Here is a 26,810-nt window from a genome sequence, read left to right as displayed (position 1 = left end):
CATATACTTTTGTAATCATAGTGTGTTCTTTATTCCTAACTCACTGACAAAGGTTTCCAAATGTTATATATACAGTAGATAGAAAATGGGAATTTAGCCTAAATCTATTTATGAAAAACATTTTCCTCACTTTTCTGGTCACCTTCAAAAATGTCTTTTTTATTTCAATTTTCCCTTTTGCTACTTCTGTTTAATTGATATAGCAATTGATTGTTCTATTTACTGAGGAGTAAGAATCAGATAATTGCTTGAATTTAATTTGAGTTTAATTTAGAATCTATAATATATGTAATATATATTTTATATATTGCATATATAAAATATATCAAGAGTAATAGAATTTCATGCAACTATACCAATAGTTGCTAAATATGAAATATTATACTAGTAAATGGATATAACAGCTTTAACTTTTCCTTGGGAATTCCTTACGTTTTCCCCATTTTCATTGTTTTAGCAGCATGCAGTTAAGTGTCTATTAGCATTTCCATTTTCCATATTTGTTTTAGTGAATTCATACTAAATTTAGTTTGTAAATTTAATTTTACACTAAGCATAAGTTTTCCATACAGAAATTTAGTTTGCAACTATTATATTTCAATTTGACTACAGTAAGCACTAAATGTTAAAAAGAACAGCTGAATCTTTTTTTTTTTTTTTTTAATGGTTACATGCTCCCAATTTCTGCTCTTAGAACTTCTGAGCTGCTTAGATTTCATAGGTCATTAGTACCATAATGAGAGCCCCTACTGCTTGTTATATCAGAAAGACATTTAATTAGAGATACTGAGGTTTTAAAACTGTCTAGTGCACATGTCTCTGACTACTTAGAATGATTTTTGTAGGAGGTATTTCTCCTGTAGACAAATAGAACAAATATGGACACAAAATTCATTGTTTAAATAGAGAAAAATGCCATACACAATAATTGACTATTATTTCCATAGAAATCCATTATCACATTGAGTTTTCTCTACCATTGTAAAATTTATATTGTGTGGTTGGAAGATACGTATACCGATTTTAACAATCTGTTTTCTATACCTTCTGAAATATCCTCATAATTTCTGTGTATAGTAAACACATTTTAGAGTGCTTTCTCTGTCCACACCTTCTAAACTTTTAACAAAAATCTCTGTTCTATGAATAGGTTTGCACTCTGTTAGTTAATCTGTATTATGAGATGTGCCCCGTCACAGATGACTTTTCCACACCTGGTTGAAGCTTGACCAATTCTAAACATCTTTGCATGAATTTAGAATTGGGGCACAGCAATTTCATTTAGTCTCTGTTATGCACTTAAACTTGGTAAGTGTGACAAAGTTTTGCTGAAATAACTTACTTGACTGTGAACATGCTAAAATCTAAAATAATGCATGTGTCAAAGGAGAATAATGAAGCACATATGGGGGGAAATGCAGAGCAAAAAGACCATGTGGCCCAGATTTAAAAGAGAGCTATCTTATTTTCTGACTTGGGAGTTCTGGATTTCTGTTACTAGTGGGATTTAACTCTGTTCTGTACCATTGGGTTTCATGTGGAAAAGTATGTTCCCTCCCTTCACCCACTCTTTCATTACACGAATTGTAGTGCGTTTCTGATATTACCATTCGAAAGAGCTTTGATTACGCACACTCATGGAATGGCCAGTTTATTAATCAGGGTAGTGTCAGAGAAAACAAAATACTTGTAATAACAATGTCAGTATTTACTTTGAATTATAGAATATTAAAGTTGAAATGGATTCAGAGATCATCTAGTGAAGTTTCCCATTTTCCATCTCCTCATGCACAAACAAGGTAGCTAAATCACAGAGCTACTAAACTTACATATATTTTTTCTTTGTAGAAGTATCTTTTTCACCATGGCTGTAGATTAGTATTTAACAATTTTCATAGACTAAGATACAATATTTACGTTCTTTGAGAACCAATAGAAATAATATTTTTCATCTTGGCTACATAGCTAATTTATAATTTGATTTTATACATGTTATGTACCTCTTTTGAATAACCACTGTCTTGTTTATAAGATTAAAATACGAATACCATTTCACCAACTGGAGGGAGGTATAGTGAAGACTGAACATGAATTGCTTATCAGTGGGTAATGTATAATGTGATTACACAGACATGACCATTGGAATAACAGGAGACAAGTAGAAATAAAAATGATTGAGTACTTGGAGCAATTCAAGAAAAGAAAGCAAAGAACAGTTAAAAAGGAGAAAGATACATAGTTGCTACGGGTTTTTCTATTATGAGTTACATGAGGGAAAAAGGCGGAAAGAATAAAGAGAATAAGATGACTTATACTCGACATTTCTCACATGCCGCTTCAAATCTTTAGGGTGTTACCCCATATCCCAGCCAGTTCTATGTCTATTTTGAGTAGATTTACATGGGTGAAATCTGACACTCAGAGTTCTTGTTGACTGCCTTTGAACCTCTTTGAGAACTTAGCATAAAATATCTGAGGAACCATTTTCTTACTCAGGCATGACCAATCCAGAGTCAGGGAATTAATGCCATCTGTGAAAAGACTACCCTTGACAAAAGCAGGATGGGAACAAAACAGACATTTCCTTTTGTTCCCCTGGCAGATAGTTCTGACAACCATTGCATAAGGCTCCTAAACAAATTCCCAGGGATTGAGTCCCAGTAACTGGTAATAATGGCTGATTTAATAACACACCCTTTTATTGGCTTTCCCTCCTTCTCTGTGTTACTGCCTTTATACCTCATTTGAGCAGGTGGGATAACATTCAAATAAGCTATTTTCAATAAGCTGCAGGTTCAGGATTGACTTTCAGGGAAACCCAAACAGAAAGACAATTTAGAGTGGAAATTAAAGAAACAGAAAAAACAAACAAACAAAACAAACAAACAAACAAAAAACAACAACAAAAAAACCCCACAATGAAATCAAAGATTACTTTCATGAGAATATAAAAACAAATTACAAAAATCAGGTTAGACACATGAGGAAATAAAGAAGATAAAAATGACCAAACTAAGAATGAGACAACTCACTATAAATTCTTCAGACATTAAAAGGATAATGGAATTTTATGAACAACTATGTATCAGTAAATTCTGCAGCACCAGTGGAATAAATGAATTCCTTTAAGGAAAAAAAACAAAAACAAAAAAACTACAAACTTTTAACTAAGGAAGTTGCAGATAAACCAAGTGGGCTCTATAATTATTAAATATATTGAAGTTGTATATAATGTCTTCCAGTAACAAAAATTATAGGTCCATATGACTTCTCTGGGGATGTCTACCAAATAGTAAGAAAATAAATAATATCAGTTTCACAATTTTTTACAAAAATTTAAATGCAAGTTAATTCTTTTCAAATAATTATTTAAGTTCAACATTAACCAAAATGACACAAAGGCAATATGAGAAAACTACAGACAGTTCTCTCAAAAACAACATAGATGTAAAACATTTTAAGAAAGTATTCCTAACGTAAAATATATACAGATAATAATGCATTTTGACTATTTTGGAATTATTCCAGGAATGCAGTTTGGTCTTGCAATAAAAAAATCTATCAATATAATCCATTATATTATCAGACTAGAAAAACTACATGATCATCTCAATAGATTCAGAAAAACCATTTGACAAAAATTCACCACTTATTTCTGGAAAACAAAAACAACAACAACAAAAAACCTCCCAGCAACCAAGAACAGAGGCGGATTTTCTCAACCTGATAAAAAATACCTACAAAATTCTATAGCTAGCATCACACATAATAGTGAGACACTGGACATTTTCCCTGTCGGAATGGGCACAAAGCAAAGATTACTTCTCTCACCACTTCTATTAAAACATTTTACTAGAACTCTGAAATAAATGACATGAAATTTGATGCACAAATGAAGAACAAGGATTTTTTTCAAGTCATAGAGGGTTTATCCATAGAAACTACAGAAAAAGCACAGTATATGTGTTGGTAGGTGAATGTGATGGTGATATCTTGTAGACAATTTCATTCTTTTTTTTTTTTTAATTAAAGTTTATTGGAGTGACAATTGTTAGTAAAATTACATAGGTTTCAAGTATACAATTCTGTAATACATCATCTATATTATAGAATAATACATCATCTATCACATTGTGTGCTCACCACCCAGGGTCCGTTCTCCTTCCATCACCATGTATTTGACCCTGTTTACCGTCTTCAACAACACCTCTTCCCCCTTATTCTCTGGTAACCACTAAACTATTGTTTGTGTCTATGAGTTTTTGTTTCTTCCTTTGTTTGTCTTGTTCTTTTGTTGTTTTCAGTTTTATATACCACATCAGTGAAATCATATGGTTCTCTACTTTTTCTGTCTGACTTATTTCGCTTAGCATTACAATCTCAAGATCCATCCATGTTGTTACAAATGGTATATAAGGTATACCATAACTTCTTTATCCATTCATCTATTGAAGGACATTTTGGTTGTTTGCATGTCTTAGCCACCATAAATAAAGCTGCAATGAACATTGGAGCACATATGTCTTTATGGATACATGTTTTCAGATTTTTGGGGTAGATATCCAGGAGAGGGATTGCTGGGTCATATGGTAATTGTAGTCATAATTTTTTGAGGAACCTCCACACTGCCTTCCAGAGCAGCTGCACCAATCTGCATTCCCACCAACAGTGTATGAGGGTTCCTTTTTCTCCGCAGCCTCTCCAACACTTGTTACTATTTGTCTTGTTGATGACAGCCATTCTGACTGGGGTGAGGTGATATCTCATTGTGGTTTTTATTTGCATTTCTCTGATGCTTAGTGATGTTGAGCATTTTTTCATATGTCTATTGACCATTCGTATGTCCTCTTTGGAGAAGTATTTGTTCAGGTTCTCTGTCTATTTTTTAATTGGATTTTTTTGTTGTTGTTGTTGTTGAGTAGTATGAGTTCCTTAAATGTTTTGGATATTAGCCCCTTACTGGAGGCGTTGTTTGCCAAAATCTTCTCCCATTCGCTTGGTTGTCTCTTTATTTTGTCAATGGTTTCTTTTGATGTGCAGAAGCTATTTAGATTGATATAGTCCCATTCATTTATTTTAGCTTTTATTTCCCTTGCCTTTGGGGTCAAATTCATAAAATGCTCTTTGAACCCAAGGTCTATAAGTTTAGTACCTAAGTTTTCTTCTATGCAGTCTATTATTTCATATCTTATGTTTAGGTCTTTGATCTATTTTGAATTAATTTTGGTACATGGTAACAGATAGCAGTCCAGTTTCATTGTTTTTCATGTGGCTTTCCAATTCTCCCAGCACCATTTATTAAAGAGGCTGTTTTTTCTCCATTGTATGTTTTTGGCTTCTTTGTCAAAAATTATCTTTGAAACTGGATATCAACTGCAAAAAGAAAGCAGGAAAAACCACAAATATGTGGAGATTAAACAACATGCTTTTAAAGAAGGACTGGGTCAAAGAAGAAATAAGAGGAGAGATCAAAAAATACATAGAAACAAATGAGAATGAAAATGCATCCTACCCAAATTTTTGGGATGCAGGGAAAGCAGTCTTAAGAGTGAAATTTATATCATTACAGGCCTATCTTGAGAAACAAGAAAAATCCCAGATAAATAGCCTCATGTTACACTTTAAAGAACTAGAAAAAGAAGAACAAATGAAACCCAAAGTCAGCAGAAGGAAGGAAATAATAAAAATTAGAGCAGTGCTAAATGAAATAGAGAACAAAAAGATAATAGAAAAAATTAATGTGTTAAAGTGCTGGTTCTTTGAAAAGATTAATAAAATTGACAAACCCTTGGCTAGACTCCCTAACATAAAAAGAGAAAAGACACAAACAAAATCAGAAAATGAAAGAGGGAACGTTATCACAAATGATAGAAAAAATTAATGCAGCAAAGAGCTGGTTTTTTTAAAAGATTAATAAAATTGACAAACCCTTGGCTAGACTCACTAAGATAAAAAGAGAAAAGACACAAATAAACAAAATCATAAATGAAAGAGGGGATGTTATATCAGATGCCACAGAAATACAAAGGTTCATCCAAGAATACTATGAAAGATGCCACTTTCATACTATGAAATATGCCACCAAATTCAATAACCTAGAAGAAATGGACAAGTTCTTAGAAACATATAGCCTTCCTAGTCTGAATCAAGAATAATTGGAAAATCTAAATATACCAATCACCAGTAAGGAAATTGAATCAGTCATCCAAAACCTTCCCAAAAAGCAAAAGTCCAAGACCAGATGGCTTCAGTAGTGAATTCTACCAGACATTCAAAGGGGATCTAATACTGTCTTGATCAAACTCTTGCAAAAAATTGAAGAGACGATAATTCCTAACTCATTTTATGAGGCTAAAATTACCCTGATACCAAAACCTGATAAGGATAACACAAAAAAGAAAATTACAGACCAATATCTCTGATGAATAAAGATGCAAAAATCCTAAACAAAATTCTAGCAAATCGAATGCAACAATGCATTAAAAAAGATTATACATCACACCAAGTGGGGTTCATCCCAGGGGCACAGGATGGCTCAACATATGCAAATCCACCTCAACATATGCGCTACACCACATAAACAAAATAAAGGACGAAAATCATATGATTATGTCAATAGATGCAGAAAAAGCATTTGACAAGATACAACATCCATTTATGACTAAAACACTTAATAAAATAGGTATAGAAGGAAAATACCTTAACATGAAAAAGGCCATATATGACAAACCCTCAGCTAATATCATAATTAACGGTGAAAACCTGAAGCCCTTTGCTCTACATTCAGGAACACGACAGGGCTGTCTCCATCACCTCTGCTTTTCAACGTAGTGTTTGAAGTCCTAGCTAGAGCAATGAGGCAAGAGAAAGAAATAAAAGGCATCCAAATTGGGAATGAAGAAGTTAAATTGTCACTCTTTGCAGATGACATGATGCTATATATAGAAAACACTAAAGACTCCACCAAAAACCTGTTAGAAACAACAAATACAGTAAAGCTGCCAGCTATATAATCAACGTACAAAAGTTAATTGCATTCCTATATACTAACAACGAAATCCCAGAAAAATAAATTAAAAAAACAATCCCTTTTGTAATTGCAACAAAAAGAATAAAATACCTAGGAATAAACTTAACCAAGGATGTGAAAGACCTCTATACTGAAAACTATAAGACATTTTTAAAAGAAATTGAAGAAGACACAAAGAAATGGAAAGACATTCCATGTTCATGGATTGGAAGAAGCAACATAGTTAAAATGGCCATATTACCCAAGCAATATACAGATGTAATACAATCCCCATGAAAATTCCAATGGCATTTTTTAAAGAAATAGAACAAAAAATCATCAGATTTGTATGGAACCACAAAAGACCCCAAATAGCTGAAGCAATCCTGAGAAAAAAGAACAATGCTGGAGGTATCACACTCCCTGACTTCAGCTTGCACTACAGGACAACAGTAATCAAAACAGTATGGTATTGGCAGAATAAGAGACACACAGACCAATGTAATAGAATTGAGAACCCAGAAATAAACCCACATAAATATGGTCATTTTCATTCTTATTGCTTCTCATTTCCATTTATTTAAATAATTTTCTTACTAAGGGTCTGTAAATGATTTACTTACCTGAACTTTTCATATATGAGGTCTGACAATTAAGTTCGCACACTCATCCTAGAAAAGTGCTATATACCTGATTGCTAAATATCACTACAGTCACCTTCAAAGTACTCCCCTTGGGAAGTTATGCACCAATGCCAGCACCTAGTCCATCCTTCAAAGCCATTTTGGAACTCTCTGGGATGGCCATCAGAGCTGCCATCATATTACCCTTGATGTCCTGAATGTTATCAAAATGTCTTCCTTTCAAGATTTCCTTTATCTTCGGGTAAAGAAAGAAGTCATTGGGGGCCAGATCAGGTGAGTAGGGAGGGTGTTCCAGTACAGTTACTTGTTTACTGGCTAAAAATTCCCTCACAGACTGCCGTGTATTGTTGTGATACAAGAACCATGAATTGTTGGCGAAAAGTTCAGGTCATCTAACTTTCTCAGACTTTACAGCACTTCTAAATAGTAAACTTGGTTAACTGTTTGTCCAGTTGGTATACTGGACATATTCATGAATATGGACATATTTATTAATATACTGGGTATATTCATAATGAATAATCTGTCTGATATCAAAAAAAGCTTAGCAACATCATTGCCACAAAGTTCATAAAATTAATTGTCTGACCTCTTATGAGAGTATACTTATTGTGCCCTCACCTTATATTTCAACTGGACATAAATTTTTAGGTTTGGAAAGAATATTTCTTTTTGTCTCATTCTTGATTCTGAGAATTTTAGTCTTTATGCACATATACTTCTTTTCTCTCTGGGAGAATAAAATATATTTTCCCTATCCTTAGTATTCTGTAGTTTCATTATAGTATGCCTATTTCAGGATTTATTTTATATTTACAGCTCATTATTTAGAGTACCCTTTTAATATGACAAATCATGCTATTCTCCTGGAAAATTCTCAGTGATTATCTTTTTAAATATAGTATCTCCATGATTTATTTCACTCACTTCTTATAGAACTTCAATTTTTAATTCATTTTCCATGTGTCTCAGTACTTTTGCCATATTTTTTTTTATTGCCTTATCTCTCTCTGGACTATTTTCTGTAGATTATTGCTTTCTAAATCATAAATTATCAATTCCACTATTTGTATGCTAATATTCTGTTCATTTCCAAGATACCTCATTACTTCTGTGTGTGTGTGTGCGTGTGTGTGTGTGTGTATATATATATATGTGTGTGTGTGTATATATATATATATATATATATATATACACACACATATATATGACATTTATACTTATTTTATGGTAATTTTATACTTATTTAAAAACTGATTTTAGGTTATATGTCAATTTGAGTTTCTCAGTAAAAATATTTGGATGTTACATTTCTTATTTCTCAGTGTTCTCAAGATGTTTGGTTTTGATGTTTAGACTGATTTTGATAGTGATTACTTAGTTTTATTTTTTTCTCTTTCTCTCCTAATGTTTCCTAGTTCTGTGTTTTTACTTCTTTTATGAAACTTACCTTTCCCATCACTATGATAAAATATCAAAATAAAAATAAGTATTATATAAGTTTTTGGAAATACTATTTTTGAAGGTATTGGAATGTTTGGAAAGCCCACAATCCCAGAATCTGGCTTAATCAGGGCACCTATCTTAACTTGTAACCTCACATGACGAGCTTTTAGTTCCTGCCACCCTGCAGTAGCAGCACTCCTAATAGTACTTCCTGGCTTCCTCTGTGGAACACATCAGCTTTATGAGTTTAGTCATTGGACTAATTTGAATTTTTGATCAAGTTTTAAAAAGTGAATTTTTGTTCCTATTTTATGCCTTTTTCTGTCTTATTTATTTTACCTAATATTTTATCTGTGGTATCTAGAATGTTTAGACAGAAAAATATTGAAACATCACCCAAAATTTCATCTTTTTACTTATACTTCTGAATTGACCTTGAAGTTCACACTAATGTTAGCAAGTTCAATTGTGTTTATATGAAAATAGATAATTATTTACTGTACACAAAAATTAATATTTCCTTAAATTTTTGATTAACTGTCATAACTTTAATTATTACCATTGAATAATCAATGTTTTTTATAATTAAACAATAATGTTCCTAATTGTAGATTGAGGATTTAGCAATTAAAATAGCTATAAATGAATAATATATAAATCATTAACTTTAATTTTTAATTTTACTAAGATTGATTTATACATATAAACTGATACTTGTATCTTTTATTCCATATTCTTGTGCATTATTGTTATATAACACCAATACTAATCCCTACTTTGAATAATAAATATTTATAGCTTGCCTATATAGCATTAAATTCTTATTTATATTCATTTATATTTCACTGATTTATTTAAAACCTGCAATGTGCCAAGGACTTTTCTAGACACTGGACTATAATGGTGATCTAGAGAGACAAAATTTGCTGTCATGTAGACTGCAGTATTGTGGAATATAATATAATACACACTAATGAAATAATCACACAAGTGTATAATTACAAAATGTAATAAACTCTACATGAGAAAAATATAGCCCACTTTAAAGACATTTATCAGTGAGATATAATCTAGAAAAGGTATTCATATTGCCTTGGGATAGCTTTTCACATTTTTCTCACGTAGCAGTTACCACATTTTGTATTTGTATACTGGGGTGATGTAATTACCAGAGGCTGAAGCCACATAAAGGAATGCTTCTTATTACATTATTAAGACTATTTTCCTTTATTATTCATCTTTCAGAAACACTGATTTTCCTGTTTGTAATATTATGCATTCTCTTAAGTGTTATTATTTTCCTGATGTTTACCTTATACCTTTTTATATCGTTGTCGCCCAACTGGACTTGCATTAAAAACCCATATCTTTGAGATAGTTTTGGATCAAATGAAACACTGTATTCTCAAATACACTGCCTGTATATAAGATGTTTTAATTAGGTAATGCACAGGATGAAAGTCATCTTTCCTGTATATAACTGCTCAATGCCTTTAACAGATCAGCTATGCTTTTTAATAGAGTTTAATGAACATGATCTGATTAAGATAAACCCAGAGAACTTTAAAACATCAATTTTGGGGATGTATTAAGTAATCCTCAAAATCATATTTTAGATTCCTGTGGATGTCTTTACCATTTGATTGAACTTTCCTTCTCAGCGAACTGCAGGTTTTACTTTCCAGACCAATAATGTAAATATCTGCAAGTAGCCTTCAGGTCAAGCCGCTTCTTTTTTGCTATTCAGTGCCATTCTGATACTTAATGCAAATTTCGCCATGACAAGAAATTTGTCAAGAATAACATTCAAGAGTTAACCATTTTTGTTGACTGGTATGAGTCTTGCATTCTATGGCTTGACAATTTATGAGATAAATTACATTATTCATTATAAACTACTAGTTATTGATGTTCGTAGAATAAATATCATTTTAATGTCATCACTAGCATTGGAGTGAGCAATGTATAGAGAAAAATACAGTAGATGGGATTAGTAACAGATTAAACACTGCAGAAATAAGATTAGTGAACACAATAGGAAAAAAATGAAGGGAGCATCAGTGAACTATGGGACAGCTCTCAGGAGCCTAATATGCATATTATTCAAATTCATGTAAATAATGGGACAAAACGAAAGCAACAAAATTGAATAAGTAATGGCTGAAAATTTATTAAATTTTATTAAAACTGTAAACTCATGGGTCCAAAGAGATCAATAAATGCAAAGCACAAAATATGAGCAAAGCTATGAGGTGTGATCAAAAACTACAGTGAATTTCTAAATAAATTAAAAAAATACAGTAAAAGACACATTGCCATTAATCACCCTCAAAATACCCTCTCTTCAAACACACTAATCTCATCGTTCTTGCCACTTTTTGAAGCAGTTCTGGAAATCCTCTTTTATGAGTGTCTTTAGTTGTACTGTCATGTGTGCCTAGATGTCCTGAATTGATTTTAAATGTTAACATTTCATAGTCATTTTGACTTTGGGGAAAAGCCAGAAGTCACACATTTTTTATACATATACACATATATACATATTTGGAACTATATACATATAGTTGGAACATATTTGGAAATATATATATATATATATATGTGTGTGTGTGTGTGTGTGTGTGTGTGTCTATATATATATACACACACACGCACATTTTTATACATATATGTGTATATATATGTGTGTGTAATGTGTACTGATAACAAAGATGAATACAAATCATATTTGATTTCTGCAGTTACAAGAGGTGCTCAAAGTGGTTATCATCAGTGTGCAGACACTTCTGATTATAGCAAACTACTGCTTGAGCAACATGACCAAAATGTCCAATTGTATACACTTTTTCGGCACCCCAGCATACACACACACACACACACACACACACACACAAACACACACATAGGAGATCGGGCAATTAAGTTCTTGAACTCATCCTAGAAAAAGTGCTACATACCTCATTGCTGAATATCACTATGGTCACCTTCAAAGTACTCCCCTTGGGAAGCTGTACATCCACGTCAGTGTCTAGTCCACCCTTCAAAGCAATTTTGGAACACTTTTTCTGGAATAGCCATCAGAGCTGTCATCGTATTACCCTTGATGTCCTGAATGTCATCAAAATGTGTTCTTTTCAATAGATCCTTTATCATTGGGTAAAGAAAGAAGTCATTGGGGGCCAAATCAGGTGAGTAGGGAGGGTGTTTCAATACAGTTATTTACTGACTAAAAACTCCCTCACAGACAGTGCCCTGTGAGTTGGTGCATTGTCGTGATGAAAGAGATGAATTGTTGGCGAAAAGTTCAGGTCATATTTGTCTAACTTTTTCATTCAGCCTCTTCATCAATTCCAAATAGTAAACTTGGTAACTCTTTGTCCAGTTGGTATAAATTCATAATGAATAATCCCTGTGATGTCAAAAAAATGTTAGCAACATCGTTGCAACAACTTCGCGAACGTGATTGTCAGATTACGCACACACTCACACATATATATATATACACATATATATACATATATACATATATATACAAAAACACATGTATATATATGTATATATACATATATGTATAAGATACCAATATATGTATATATATGTATATATATATATATATATGTATATGATACCAATATATGTATATGATACCAAAAACATTACCCATGAAAGGAAAATTATTCTTCACAAAATTAAAAAAAAAAAAATTTAAAACAGCCTCTTATAAAAGACACCCTTAATGAGTGAAAAAACAAATCAATGATTGGAAGAAAATATTTGCAAACTAGATACATGATAAAGGACTTTTATCTAAGATAGAACATACAGAATGCTCTCAAATTTAATAATAAAACAAAAGAAAATAAAAATAGGCCAAAGAGTTAGATTTTTATCCAAGAAGATAAATAAGTGGAAAATTCGCTCATGAAAATACTCAGCATAACCAGTCATTAGAGTAATGCAAATTAATCCATAATGAGATATCACTACAGACATTTTAAAATGGCTAAAACCAACAAGACTGACAATACCTGGCATTTCTGAGGATGTAAAAGGACTAAAACCCGCATGCACTACTGGTGGGTATAAATTGGTACCTCTACTTTGGAAAACAAATTGACAATTTCTTAAAAAGGTAAACATATTACTAATATATAATCCAGCCATTTCATTCCAAAGTATTTACCCAAGAGAAAGAAAAGATATGTCCATACACACCAGTATATGTAAACGTTCATAGTAGCTTTTTTTTGCAATAGCTCAATACTACAAACAACCCAAATGTCCATCAACAAGTAAATGGATAAATAAAATCTGGAATATCAATACAATAAAATATAACTCAGCACTAATAATGAATAACTATTGGTATGTAACAACCTGGATAAATCTCTTGGATAAAAACAAAGGCATCATATGCAATGTCAGAGGGGTAGTAGATGGGGTATGGGGGTTATAAACTATTACATTGTTTTGTACACCTGAGACTAATAAAACAACAACAACAAAACGGAAATACATACACACACAAAAAAAAAATGTTGGCAAATAATTCATATTTAAAATAGTACAAGTACCCAGGAAATTACCAAAATGAGCTGTGGCTGAAACCGAGGGAGCCTCATGAAAGCAAGAACCAGCTCTAATAGACACCTGATCTCCTTCTTCAAGGGGTTAGCTAATACTTTGGTTGACCATAGTCTTAATGGGTAAACGCAATGGGTTGAGAACAAAAAGCTAGGAAATGTGAATGGGGCTCTGCTAGAATCACTTTTGTGTCATCTTGTTCCACCCTCACTTATTCTTCCCCAGGGAAGGAATTTGGGGAGGAGTTTAGAAAAAGGAATTGTGCATGTCTGGATCAGCTCACTCCTTTCCTTCTCTTTGAGATTTGTCTACCTGCAAAGAACACAAGATTTTCTCTACTCCTCAATGTCTATGCCATAAGTTTTACAGCAGCTAAATCACATGCAGGGTGTAGCGTGGGAGAACACAGTCCATGGGCTGTTTAGCACTACCAGAGACTGTGTCAGCCCCCAACTGTTATTCAATATCAACCTTTCTTAGTAATAAAGCTGACATGTTATTCTCCATCCTGAAAAAAAATAAAAATAAAAATAAATAAAGGCATCATGTTGAGTGAAAGCAGTTATTTCATCCTCAAAATGACAAAGCTATAGTGAAAGAGAACGGATCAATGGTTGCCAGAGTTAGAAATGAAGGGGAGGATGTGGTTCCTCCCACAAAATGAATAGTACAAGGAAGTTTTAGGAGTGATGGAACCATTCTGTGTTTTGATTGTGGAAGTGGTTATAAAAATCTATTTATGTGAGAAAATTCATAAAACTATACACCAAAATATTAAATTTTAAAGTGTGGTAAATTTAAAAAAATGAAAGATTTAGGAATATGAGTATAAATGTGTGTATTTGCTTTAGTAAATATAACTCGGGAAACCTAAATTCTTTAAGAATGTAAATGGGAAAGAATGGGAAAGATAGAGGGGATAGATACAGAAACTAAATGTTTCAGTGAATATCTTGTTTTATAGATTTTGTGTTGTAAACATGTGTATGTTTTACATAAAACTAATTAAATAAAACCAAAGTAAAGAATTTCCCAGAAGTAAAGTAGAAAGAAAAAAATTGAATGTTTTCTATGAATAGAAATTATGAATAGAAAAATTGAATAGAAACTATGTTAAGTTTCTGTTGTTGCCATACAAATTATCACTAGGGATTTAAAACAATACAAATTTATTACCTTACAGTTTTGTAGGTTAGAAAGGCAGTGTGGATCTCATTGGACCAAAACCAAACTGTCTGGAGGAGAATCCTTTTCCTTGCTCAACTAGGTTCATGGCAGAATTCATTTTCCTGTGGTTGTAAAACTGGGGTCCCTGTTGTCTTGCTGACTATAAACTAACTGCTTTTAACAAAGTGATAATCCTAATAAGTCCAGTACCCATCTGACACTGTACATAGTTATTAGCAAAATTTATTTTAAAAACTACTTTATGAAGCAGCCCTAGTCTTGTGGAATTCTTAGAGTTTTTAAGACCATTTTTGTCATTGTAATAGCTTAGGGATATAGGCCAAAATATAAAATAAGAAACAAGAAACATACTTAAATTCAGTGTGTGTTACTTATTTTGATTCTAATTAAAACAAGCCAAGTATTCAATTAAAAGCTAAGTTTTTTTGGATTTTATATGTGTGATAAGTATATGTGGTATGTATTATAAGTGAATACTTATGTTTTAGCGTTTATATTGACATATGAGTGGATGAAATTACATGATGCATGGAATTCGCTTCAAAATAATCCAGTGTGTATGGCCAACAGAGGTGAGAGCAAAGCTGTATGATTATAAATTCAGTAAGTTTGGCCATAATTGATAATTGTTGAGTCTGTGGGTTCATTAAACTAAAATATGTTTTCAAATATAATTATAACTTCCAGTTAACAGTTTTTTAAAAACCTGCAAAATATAATGGGGAAAAATAAAATTCATAAAGTATCTTTATAAATGGGAAATACAATATTCATAAGTAATATAATTTATCTGTTTAAAAAGAGACCACTTTAGGATATTGGTAAACTATATTTTTTAATGTATCTGTAGTTTTCAGGAAAACAGAGACTTCCAAATAACTTATCTTTAGATTACCTCCAATATTTCTAACTTGAGGTGGTCAAAAACATTGAAGACTTGGGACACTAAGAATGTATTATACCTTTAGGGCAAATTAATTACTAGAGGTAGGCTTTTTAATATATATTAGCTCATTTTGCATACCTATCCTCTGACATATCCTTATACATTAACTGAGAAATATCAGCATTCTAAAGAGGAAAACTTTTATGAGGCATCTATTTTAATGTTACTGAACGCTCAGTAGTTCCACTGGTCATGCGTTGAAGTAAAGTAGAAAAATATCAGTAACCTTTCAATGACAGCTTCATGGAAGGATGTGAAGACAGCTGTAGGTTATTTTCCTACATAAAAAAGTTACCTCTTTTAATTTGAATTCATAAAGGATTATCAGCAACATTTCAATAAAACCTTTAATGTCAATCTATTTGGAGTATCCTTTTATTAAGGTTTTATAACTTTTTATTGCATTTGCCACCAAAGTTCCTGAGGCTTTCTTCAACTTTTACTAAAGCAACCTAAAATTCTTTATGTTAAGATTAACACATTTATAATCATCCTATTAAATTGTGTTACAAATGAAGCAAGGCTATAAAGCTTGCTGCAGAAAGCAGACTGTCAGAAGACAATGCGACATTTAACAACCACATTTCTAGTCACCAACTTCTTATTTGATAGAGTCTGTGACACAGGTTTAGATTTCCCATCAGTTCAAATACCACATAAAAGTTGAAGGGGAAAAAAGCCACTGTTGCAAATAAGTGTATTCTGTTTCCAATTTTGAATGATTCTCTGAAAGATATCAGCCAATGGTAGCACCTTTTCAAGTTAAAATTGAAAATACAGATATCATCCAAGCATTTGTTTTCTAGCAATTACTTCTAGACCCAATATACTTTCCTTTCTTTTCTTTTTTTTTTCTTAAAGCACCTTAGTTGTCTGTTATCTGAAATTAAGGAGGGTAAGCATGCATACATATATTCATTACGTAGAGAGATCCTCTTGCTAGAGAGTTAAAACTGCTTCATTATAAACATTTGAGCAGTAGTAAATGCTATATTACTATCACAATCAGAGTCAAATATATGATACATTAAAAATCATGTAAATTTAACTAACTTTCACAGTTTGAAAGAGACCAGAAAAGTCAGCAGCACATCTCTGCCTGTTGGTCATTTGTAACCCAGGTACCCTACTACCGTGTTTCCCCGAAAATAAGACCAGCCAGACAATCATCTCGAATGTGCCTTTTGGAGCAAAAATTAATATAAGACCCCATATCATATTATATATTATATTATGTTATATTATATTATATTATATTATATTATATTATATTATATTATATTATATTATATTATATTATACCAGGTCTTATATTATAGTAAAATAAGACCCGGTCTTATATTAATTTCTGCTCCAAAATATGCCTTAGAGCTGATTGTCTGGCTAGGTCTTATTTTCGAGGAAACATAGTATTGTTCTTCCTATTTCCTCAGGAAGAAGGGTTCAAGGTTATGCAGAAAACGAAGCCTGAAATCAGTAGACATAATTTATGCTCACATTCCATTCATAAAAATATAGTCACAACTGACTGCAAGGGAGGCTGAGAAATGTAGTCCAGCTGGGTAGCACTGTGACCTGCTATATTCCTATTATGATACAGAGGAGAACAGGATTTTTTAAAGAGCTGCGCTAAAGTTAATAACCAGAAGGAGAAGTTGGCTATATTGGATTAAGAGAAATGGGGAAGTAGATGAAAGTTTAGAGCCAAAGAATCAGTCACCTATGAGAATATCTTTACACATATGGGTTTTAGTTCAGTCCCTGACGCTAAAAGAATGGCCTTCATTAAGTAACTTTTGGGATCCTGCTTTTTGTGTCTTTAAAATAAGCACTTTGGGGTACCCAATATTTCTCAAGCTTTAGTAACCGAAAGGAAAAAAAGAATGTGTGTGCATGTGCACATGTGGGCATGTGTCAGTCTGTGAACCTGAGATTCTAACAGATTTAGGTAGGTGGGTGGGACAATCTGAGAGTGCATATTTTTAACAGTCTCTCCAAATGCATACTGTTAACCTGAAAAAAAAAAAAAAAAGCCAGAGTCAGTTCTCCTTTCATCACTATGTATTTGACTGACTGGGTGGTGAACAGAAAATGCAATATATCAATGATATCAATGATGTATTATAGAATTGTACACATGAAACCTATATAATTTTATTAACCAATGTCATCCCAATAAATTATATATTTGTACATGTATATGCATATGAATAAATTATATATAAATTATATATATATATATATATATATATATATATATATATATAATTTTTAAAAACGCCAAAGTGAGAGGCAACAAGCATTTGAGAACAAAAAGAATTACAATCTGGGGCATAGATTCAGACACCTGAATTATATACCCTGATTATAGGTTGGTGGCTGGGGGTTTTTAGGAGAAAGGGAAGGACAATAATTACATGAATAGAAGGAAGTGATTTCTGTTGTTGCCAACAGACTAATTTATTATTTAGCTATACATGGCTGTTTACTGATTCTCAAGAATGTCCTTAATTATCAGTCCTCGTAGTCAGGAAATCTGCTTTCCTGTTAGCTTTATGAACAGTTGTTTGTAAGATAATGTCGGTTGTGCCCAGCCCAAAGGTTATTTTGCCCAGTTCAAGAGATTGAAGGAACAAGAAGTGCAAGGCCTTTCCCCTGGGATGACAGCTCTGACTCCATTTTGCAATGGCCTCATTTATATCATTTTTCTCAAAGTGACACTTGGAGAAACCCTAAATGTAATATTCTCTAAAATGCCATTTAGCTCCAGAATTCTGAATTCAAACTAAGAAACATGGTATGTAAAAACACAAAGGACAGACTTTGGAAGTCACAAAGAATGCAAAGAGCAAGCATATTGGAGGTGGGAAAACACACCAATATCTGAAAATGGAGAAAGACTATTTTCAGAAATGACTACTAACTATAAAAGATAAATTGTTAATGTTTTTCTATAGTAGAATTATAAATTTCTCATTATCAAGACACACACACACACATAAAGACATATATAAGACTCATATAACATGTAATAAATATATTTAAGCAACAAAGGATTAGTGTTCTAGATAGATAGATTGATAAATTGATAGATGGCCAAAATTGAGAAAAAAGATGGAAAATCAAATTTAAAAAATGAGCAAAATCTTATACCAGCCTCTTAAAAGAGGAAACTCTCGTGACCAATAGTCAATAAGTAATCTCTCCTAACTGGAAACCACTTTTCTTCATTTTTGAACATTGATATATATTTGCCTGATGCCAGTATTCTGCCTCTTTTCATTCCCTCTGATTTCCAAATGGTGACTACACCTATGAAAAATGACTCAACATTATCGAAAATCACAGACATGCAAAATAAAAACCAAAGTAAATTACAATTACACATCCACCACATTGGCAAAAATTTCAAAGTTTGACAACATCAAATGTTGGCAAGGATGCAAACCAATAAAACACTTTATACACTGCTGTTGGGAGTAGAAGATAATACTTGAGAAACAGTTTGATATTATCCATAAAAGGTGAAGTTTTGCATTATATATGATCTAGAGAAATACTTGTACATTTACACTGAAACACAGGTAGAACATGTTTTAACAATATTGCTCTAAATTAAAAAAAAAAATTGAAAGCTTTGCAAAAGTTTATAATATGTCCTAAAAAATCCTGGCAAACACATCAATAAACATATGAGTATAACAACTGTCCTTATCAGTATAATTTTGCCTGGCACAATACTAAAAGGAAAAAAAAAAAGGATAATTGAAACTTTTGAAAACTAATTTTCTATATAAATTAGGTGATTTGAAATCATAAAAATATTAGTTAAGAAGAAAAGAGAAATATAAAGTACTGCATCTAGATTTAAAATCTATTACTTACATAGTATAACCCTGGTTTATACATACCTATTTATAGAAGCCAAATAGATTTGGTGGACAACAAATGCAATATAAGCCAACCTTGTATTATGATGTCCAATAAGACCTGACATATAAAATTTCAGACTATTTTTACAAGCAAAAATTCTAAGATCAAGGAAGATAACAGTCCCATTTTTCTCTCTACTAGATAGTCTATATTTGGAATAGGGGCTTCAGTTAAAAGGATACTTTAGGGTTGGATTTACTAGTCGTTGAGGACACTTGAAATGATGGCAAACAGGAAGTGACTGAAACAACAGAAGATGTTTCAGCTACTTTTTGGCACTCAAATGTCTTCAGAGGCTATTAAGTAAATCTGCTTTCTTTAGATAACCCAGATAAGTAAAATAAATATATAAAAATACTAAATTTAAAACTTACATCGTGCTCTATCTCAAGAAAGCGGAGTTTCTGTTCGTTTTTTTTTTTTTTTTTGCTTTTGGTTAATAAGAAAGATTGAATAATTAGAATAGGCTACCTAAAGAAAGTTTTTTTCACATCCAGAAACTTTTAAATGAGGATGAAATAATCAGCTGATTCAGATTTCAGCACTAGAGAAAAGATTTTGATCAAATTTTGTATAGATTATCTTCGCCTTATAAAATTCTATCATTTGATCTTCCAAGAAACAAAGGTTTTAATAAAACTTATATTTTAGGTATAATGCTAACCTTTTAAAAAGTATGTGATTATGATTGTGTTCAACAAGAATGGTATATTTGAAAAGAAAAGTAATTTCATCTTTCAGTATTAATTTGCATTATACTTCCCATATGAGAAGATAAAAATATTGATATTGTTAAGCTCTTAAATTTGTAGCAAGCTTCCAGATAATGTCTCTACATGTCTACTTATTTTCTTTCTACATTATGGATTATAGAAACATTTTATTCTGCCTGTGTTTAAGTATAAAATAGAAAATACTCATCTAAATTTTCATTTTTAGATTTCAATTGCTGTTTTGCTTGTGGTTAAGACAATTGCTAAGGCTTTATCTCAAGTGATACAAATTGTATCCTAGTGATAATTGTTCCTAAGTGCTCTTAGTTTCATTTATGTAGACTCTTTAGATGCTTTTCTTTTAAACCAAGTATAATTGTGATTTAATGTTATTGTATTGAAAATTAAGATCACATCCTTAAGAATGTTATGGTCATTTCATCTGTACATTTTGAAGTATGATTTTAATTTGTGTGTAAGGGTTATTTTCCTAATGGAAAGGTAGACTTTATTTCATTTATAAACAAAAACGATTGTATGATAGAAAAATACCACAATACATTATCAAACAGACTTTTTCAACCCTCACCTCATTTCCTATTTATTCTTAAATTTCATAATAATTTTTAATATAAAATAATCTAGTAAGCACTGATCAATGGTCAGGCATACATATGAGGAGCTTGCATATATTACCTCAGTTAAACATTTACATAAATCATGAAAAAATATCTTGTTCTATTTTAGGATTTTACATCATTGAACTTTATTTCTTAAACCTTAGTTGTAGATCCAGGTTTGTTATAATATTATGATGTCATAAAAACTTCTCAGTTTATGGCCTACGGAGGGATCGATGTACAGGGGTAGAAAGAGTGCATGTATCACTGTTACAGTGCTTCTGCTTCTGCCTGATGTGTACATGCCGTGTGGCTACATTCCCCTGGAAGGCCACATGACCAGGGAAGAAACATTCTGGCACACTGCAGCTTTGTAAAGCAGGGGAGTCTTATGTTGCTACTGCAGTGCCTTGGATATTCTAGGCACACGTATGTACACATGCTGTAAACAGATTGCCCTTCATTATAAGACAGTTTTATGCCCTAAAAAGAAGGTGAATAAATTGAGGACTGCAGAGGTGAGGAGAGGGCAGGAAAGCATGAGATGTAGAGATTTAAGGGCCTGAATAATGCCCAAGAAGGAAACTGCAAAACATTAATTTACGCATTTGTCAAAAATAAGAGCCAAAGGTCAGCCTCCAATCCCAATTTTTTCTGTAAAATAAAAAGCTGGGTGAAGTCTAGGAAAGCATTCTAATTTAAGGTGATTTCCTCTCAGGGTTGTTTTTAGTAAATCCTGCCGCCTATTAAGTAAAGATTTACAAGTGATCTGTGAAGGGGAATTTGTACTGCCACACATTAACAAAGTTGGAGCGTAAAACATAGTCAAAGTCTTAACTTCTTGTCTTTATGGCATTGAAACTCTTTTAATGGCATTTTAAATTTGCTTAATTTAATCCCTCTGTTAATTTAAAAGAACATAAAACCCAAGTTTTATCGTCATACTTTATTTTGCCCTCTGTGGACCTCTGTTTTGATTCACTTCACGGTAGTTTTCATTGCACTGCACCTCAATGATCCTACTAATCACTGTGTCACTAGGTAAAATAGGGATATCTTATCTTCCTTGATTTTACTTGCAGTAAAGTTCTTTTCAAGGTAAGTTACGACATGCAGTTTGTTGGTATTCTTCCACGTTTTGGCATATTGCGAATGATCTATGCCTCCTGTCTGCTGGTAAGGGTTGGGCTTTGGGAGGGGACTGGTAAAGGAAGGGGCAAGTCATATAGTTATTAGTTTCCCTGTTCCAAGCGGGATGGTAGGTCTATGTGATTTATACTTACTCTCCAAGGAAAGCTTCCTCACTAATAAATGAGCTCCTTTCTTCTGTGGAATTCTGGCCATTTGTAAGCAGTGTCCTGAGTGCTTTTCGTCATCCGTGGAGGATATAAAACTCTCTGGAACGCATTCCTTATTGTAGGATCCCAATTGCTACAGGGTCATGTATACATGAGAATTAATTTGATATAATTGGTTATTTCCTTTTCTAATAATGTCCCTTGAAAGATATCTTGCAAAAGATAGCCATACTTCTTTTCAATCTAGGAGATATCTAGTCTTTCAATAAGCAATATGCATCCATTAGATTATAATAATATTCATAATTCTTATAGATTGTATACTGAGACAAAATCAAGACATTTGCATGCATTTTCTTAGTGATTCCTCACATTAAAGCTGTTATTTTCCCATTTTTACAGAATAGGGACATAACATGTCTCCTGTTAATAGGGAAATAATATGTTATCCTAACAGGCTACCCTGTTATCTGCTTCAACAGTGACCTTACAAGGGGTGTCTACCCCTAAGTTAAACTATGTTTGTAGCTACGTTATTCCTCATAGAATCTGGAAATCTGTCTATAGTGCTTTACACAGACAATATTTAAATCTGATGATAAAATAATAATGAAATGATTTAATATAGATGACAGAAAAAGCCCCTTATTTATGGTGATTAATTTCTGCACTTTTACCATCTCTGCACTTTACATATAGATAAATGGATTCATCTGGAGAAGTAATCAGGTCATAAGATTATTTAAGGAAAAACATAATTATTCCAAATGAATAACAGTTAATCCCTGGTAATCCTTCATTTTTTTTTTTTCTTTTACATTGTCTTTTGGAAAAATTTAAAACAGTTTGCCCTTGTTAGTATACTTTAAATTGTTCACTTCTTACAAACATGTTTCAGCGGTGATTAAAAAATGTGCTTCTAGAAATTAAAGTCATGAAATATATTAAATTTATAGAATATACAAGGAATATATGAAAATTAATCTATGATACAGATAAATGTGGGCAATAAAGTACTAAGTGGAAAAAATTTAAAAGATTACATACAACATGATACACATTTTACAAATTAAAATAATAACTTTAATACATATGAGGTCAGACAATTAAGTTTGCAAACTCATCCTAGAAAAAGTGCTACATACCTAGTGGCTGAATATCACTCCGGTCACCTTCCAAGTACTCCCCTTGAGAAGCTATGCACTGACACCAGCACCTAGTACACCCTTCAAAGCAAGTTTGGAACTCTTTTTCTGGAATGGCCATGAGAGCTGTTGTTGTATTACCCTTGATGTCCTGAATGTCATCAAAATGTCTTCCTTTCAATATTTCCTTTATCCTCAGGCAAAGAAAGAAGTCATGGGGGCCAGATCAGGTGAATAGGGAGGATTTTCCAATACAGTTATTTATTTACTGACTAAAAACTCCCTCACAGACAGTGCCGTGTGAGCTGGTGCATTGTTGTGATGCAGGAGCCATGAATTGTTGCCGAAAAGTTCAGGTCACTTTAGTCTAACGTTTTCATGCAGCCTTTTCAGCACTTCAAAGAGTAAACTTGGTTAACTGTTTGTCCAGTTGGTACAAATTTGTAATGAATAATCCCTCTGATACCAAAAAAAAAAAAAAAAAAAAAAAAAAAAAAAAAGGATTAGCAACATTGTTGCAACAAGTACATGAACTTTATTGTCAAACCTTATAGGAGATAAATGTATATGAAAAGGGAAGGGTGATGATGAACACTGGATTAAGGGTGTCAGTTGAAGGAAAGAAAAATGAAGGTACAGATGGATGCAAGCCCCATAGAGAGATTTTTGTGGTCTCAGATTCTGTTTTTTGTTGGTGGGTTCCTGTGTTATTTTTATAACACATACAAATAGGATTATATACAAACTTATATAAAATAAATATAAAGAGGGCTTTATATGGACCAATAATCAGAGTATGTCATGTGGCAAAAATTATGGTTAACCTAATCATTTGTATCTGACATCTTAACAACAAAAAAAATAATTACAGAAATGTAGGTATGAGATTAAATTCTAGCTCAGTCATTTGCTAGTTGGGACTTTTTGGGCAGTTTATGTAATATTTCTGACCCTAATTTACTTCATAAATGTTTGTGTTTTGTAGATTAGTAATTTATTCAATTCTGAACTAAAAATCTTTAGGACATATATATGGCTAAAATTTAAAAGTATTAAAAATTTGTTCATAGTTTTATCTACTATATTCCTATGAATTGTTTTTATGGTGGTTTCTCTGTGTAAGTATATCATAAGGGAGAGTATAAAAATAATTTGTCATATGAAAAATCACAATTTGATAGAAGACTGACATTATATGTTAAGAAGTTAAAAGAAATCCCCAAGGGTCCTAGTCTTCATTTTGCAGTAATGATTTACATATCTTTAGATAAATCTGGTTGGATCAAGTGGTTATCTCTAAAATTATAAGATTTTATTTGATAGTTAAGATCTCTTTCAGCTCTAATAGTTCATAAATCTATAAAATATAATCTTTGGAAAATTTTACAATGGTAGGTGTATGAAAAACATTTTTGAGAGAATGGATATGACCTTTCCTCTTCAAGATAGTGAAGGACAGAAAAGAGAATGTTCTGATTTTTATAGCTATCTGCTTTGTCAAAAGGAGGTAGATTAAATAGCTCTTGTGTGTATGTATCCGTACTCCTTATTGCAAATGTAACATTAATATTTGGTTTGAAGAATAAATACTTTTTTCTTAAAGCTTGGAGATTTTTTCTCCATAAGATAGATCAAATATACTAAATTACTTGCAATTCAGTGTAGTCGGTAATAGCATACATTTACTTACTACTCTTATGCATAATAGCTTGTCATGATCTTCCAGTCAAGCCTTCTTATAACATGCATTATAATTTACTTTATAATTTATTAAGATGAATAACTATATTCATTAACTTGTGTTAGATTTTGATATTTTGTAGATGATCCTATAATGAATCACCAAAATATTTTACACACTTTAATTCCACAAAGTTCTGTTCAATAACAACCATTATCTATCTCATAAGTATAACAAATACAGTAAATGTCAAGTAAAATATTTTTCCATAAACGAATTAGCCAAACTCTCTTCCCTTCCTGGGAAAAAGAAGACTCACATATTTCTCGTAAGAGAAAAAGACACAATATTTTCTTCCCTTTTCTCAGCTTCAAAAATATATGAGTGTAATGGCTGTAGAGGCACAATTTAGCAGGGTGACAGGGCTGGGTCCCAGAAAGTGTGCCCAGAGAAAGAAAAATGTCTAGAAGTATAATCTCTTTCCAGCTACTGTCAAGAATCACCACAAAGCCCCCATTCCCATTTTGCTCTTCTGCATAAAATGTCTCCACATCACATCTACAGAAATAAATACTGTGCATTTATTAGAAGAGTTTTTATTGTAAGATGAAATAAAAGTACTGTTAGTCATTTCCATATGTTGCCTTGAAGCAATTTAGCTCCTTTTCAAAGACACCAAGGTTAGCCAGAATTTTTTCTGTTAAGTCTATAAATGAGTCTCTGCTGTTTATATTTTTTCCAAAGGCTTAAAATAGTAAAGGAAATATTTTGTTCATTACCTAAGGATGTGAGTAAATATTATTCCCAAGTCACTTATTTTTTATTTTACATTTGACTATAAATGACAAATAGTAAGAATTACATTGCTGTCTTCTCACTATGAAATCTTTAAAGTTCATATCTAAAGATCTTTCCTCTGGTTCTTCAAGTTGAAACAGTGCTACAAATGGTGATAATTCTCCATCCGTGTCTCTCTTCTGAAGCTGAATCATTGCACACAGTGATTGGTGGTGGTGGTGGTGGTGGTGGTGGTGGTGGTGGTGTGTGTGAGTGGTGGAGGTGGGCCTGCATCAGGAAATCACTCTTTTGCATTGCTTTCAGAAATCCAGACGACGAAAAGACCTGATACTTCACCCAAATTATATTCTCAAGCAGAGGTATAAATCCTACAGAAGATAGCAACCATAACACTTCTTCTGCTCATTCTTACACTACTGAGTGAAAAGCCTTTCATAAATATGGCGCAATAACAGATTGACATGTGTCATACTAGTCTCATCAATAAATGATAGTTAGGCTGCAAACCAATTTAAGCCACAAAGGGTCTCCTCTCCTCTCCTGATTTAGATTTATTATCTAGCAATGAAAATCAGCAGATCTGGATTCCTCTTTGCTATATCCTCTAAGTAGAACATATGCTCTAATATTTCAATCAGTCTGTTTTCCAACATCCTCTCTTTCTTTCTTTCTTTCATATCTCCTCACTTACTTAGAAGGTGCCAAAAAAAATAAGAATGTCTAGGTCTTCATTTTCATAGTTCTTTCTCCTAAATTTTAATTTCTTTAGTTCATCTCATCACTCCATAGACTCTTTGACTTTTTT

General features: G+C 32.3%; 1 long non-coding RNA gene across 1 annotated transcript; it reads right to left on the bottom strand.

The window, feature by feature from the left end:
- Window positions 1-1,728: 1,728 nt before the first annotated feature.
- On the bottom strand, window positions 1,729-23,850 carry LOC109455060 (uncharacterized). Its single transcript, XR_012495057.2, has 4 exons — window positions 23,527-23,850; window positions 22,367-22,514; window positions 12,057-12,508; window positions 1,729-5,373 (listed from the first exon to the last, which is right to left on the bottom strand). It is a non-coding gene; the product is annotated as an uncharacterized LOC109455060 (long non-coding RNA).
- Between the last annotated feature and the right edge of the window lie 2,960 nt (window positions 23,851-26,810).

This window comes from Rhinolophus sinicus, chromosome 3, assembly GCF_057876585.1.
Source record: "Rhinolophus sinicus isolate RSI-liver-muscle chromosome 3, RSI-T2T, whole genome shotgun sequence".
Lineage (NCBI taxonomy): Eukaryota > Metazoa > Chordata > Mammalia > Chiroptera > Rhinolophidae > Rhinolophus > Rhinolophus sinicus.
This window is presented reverse-complemented; position numbering and strand designations above follow the sequence as displayed.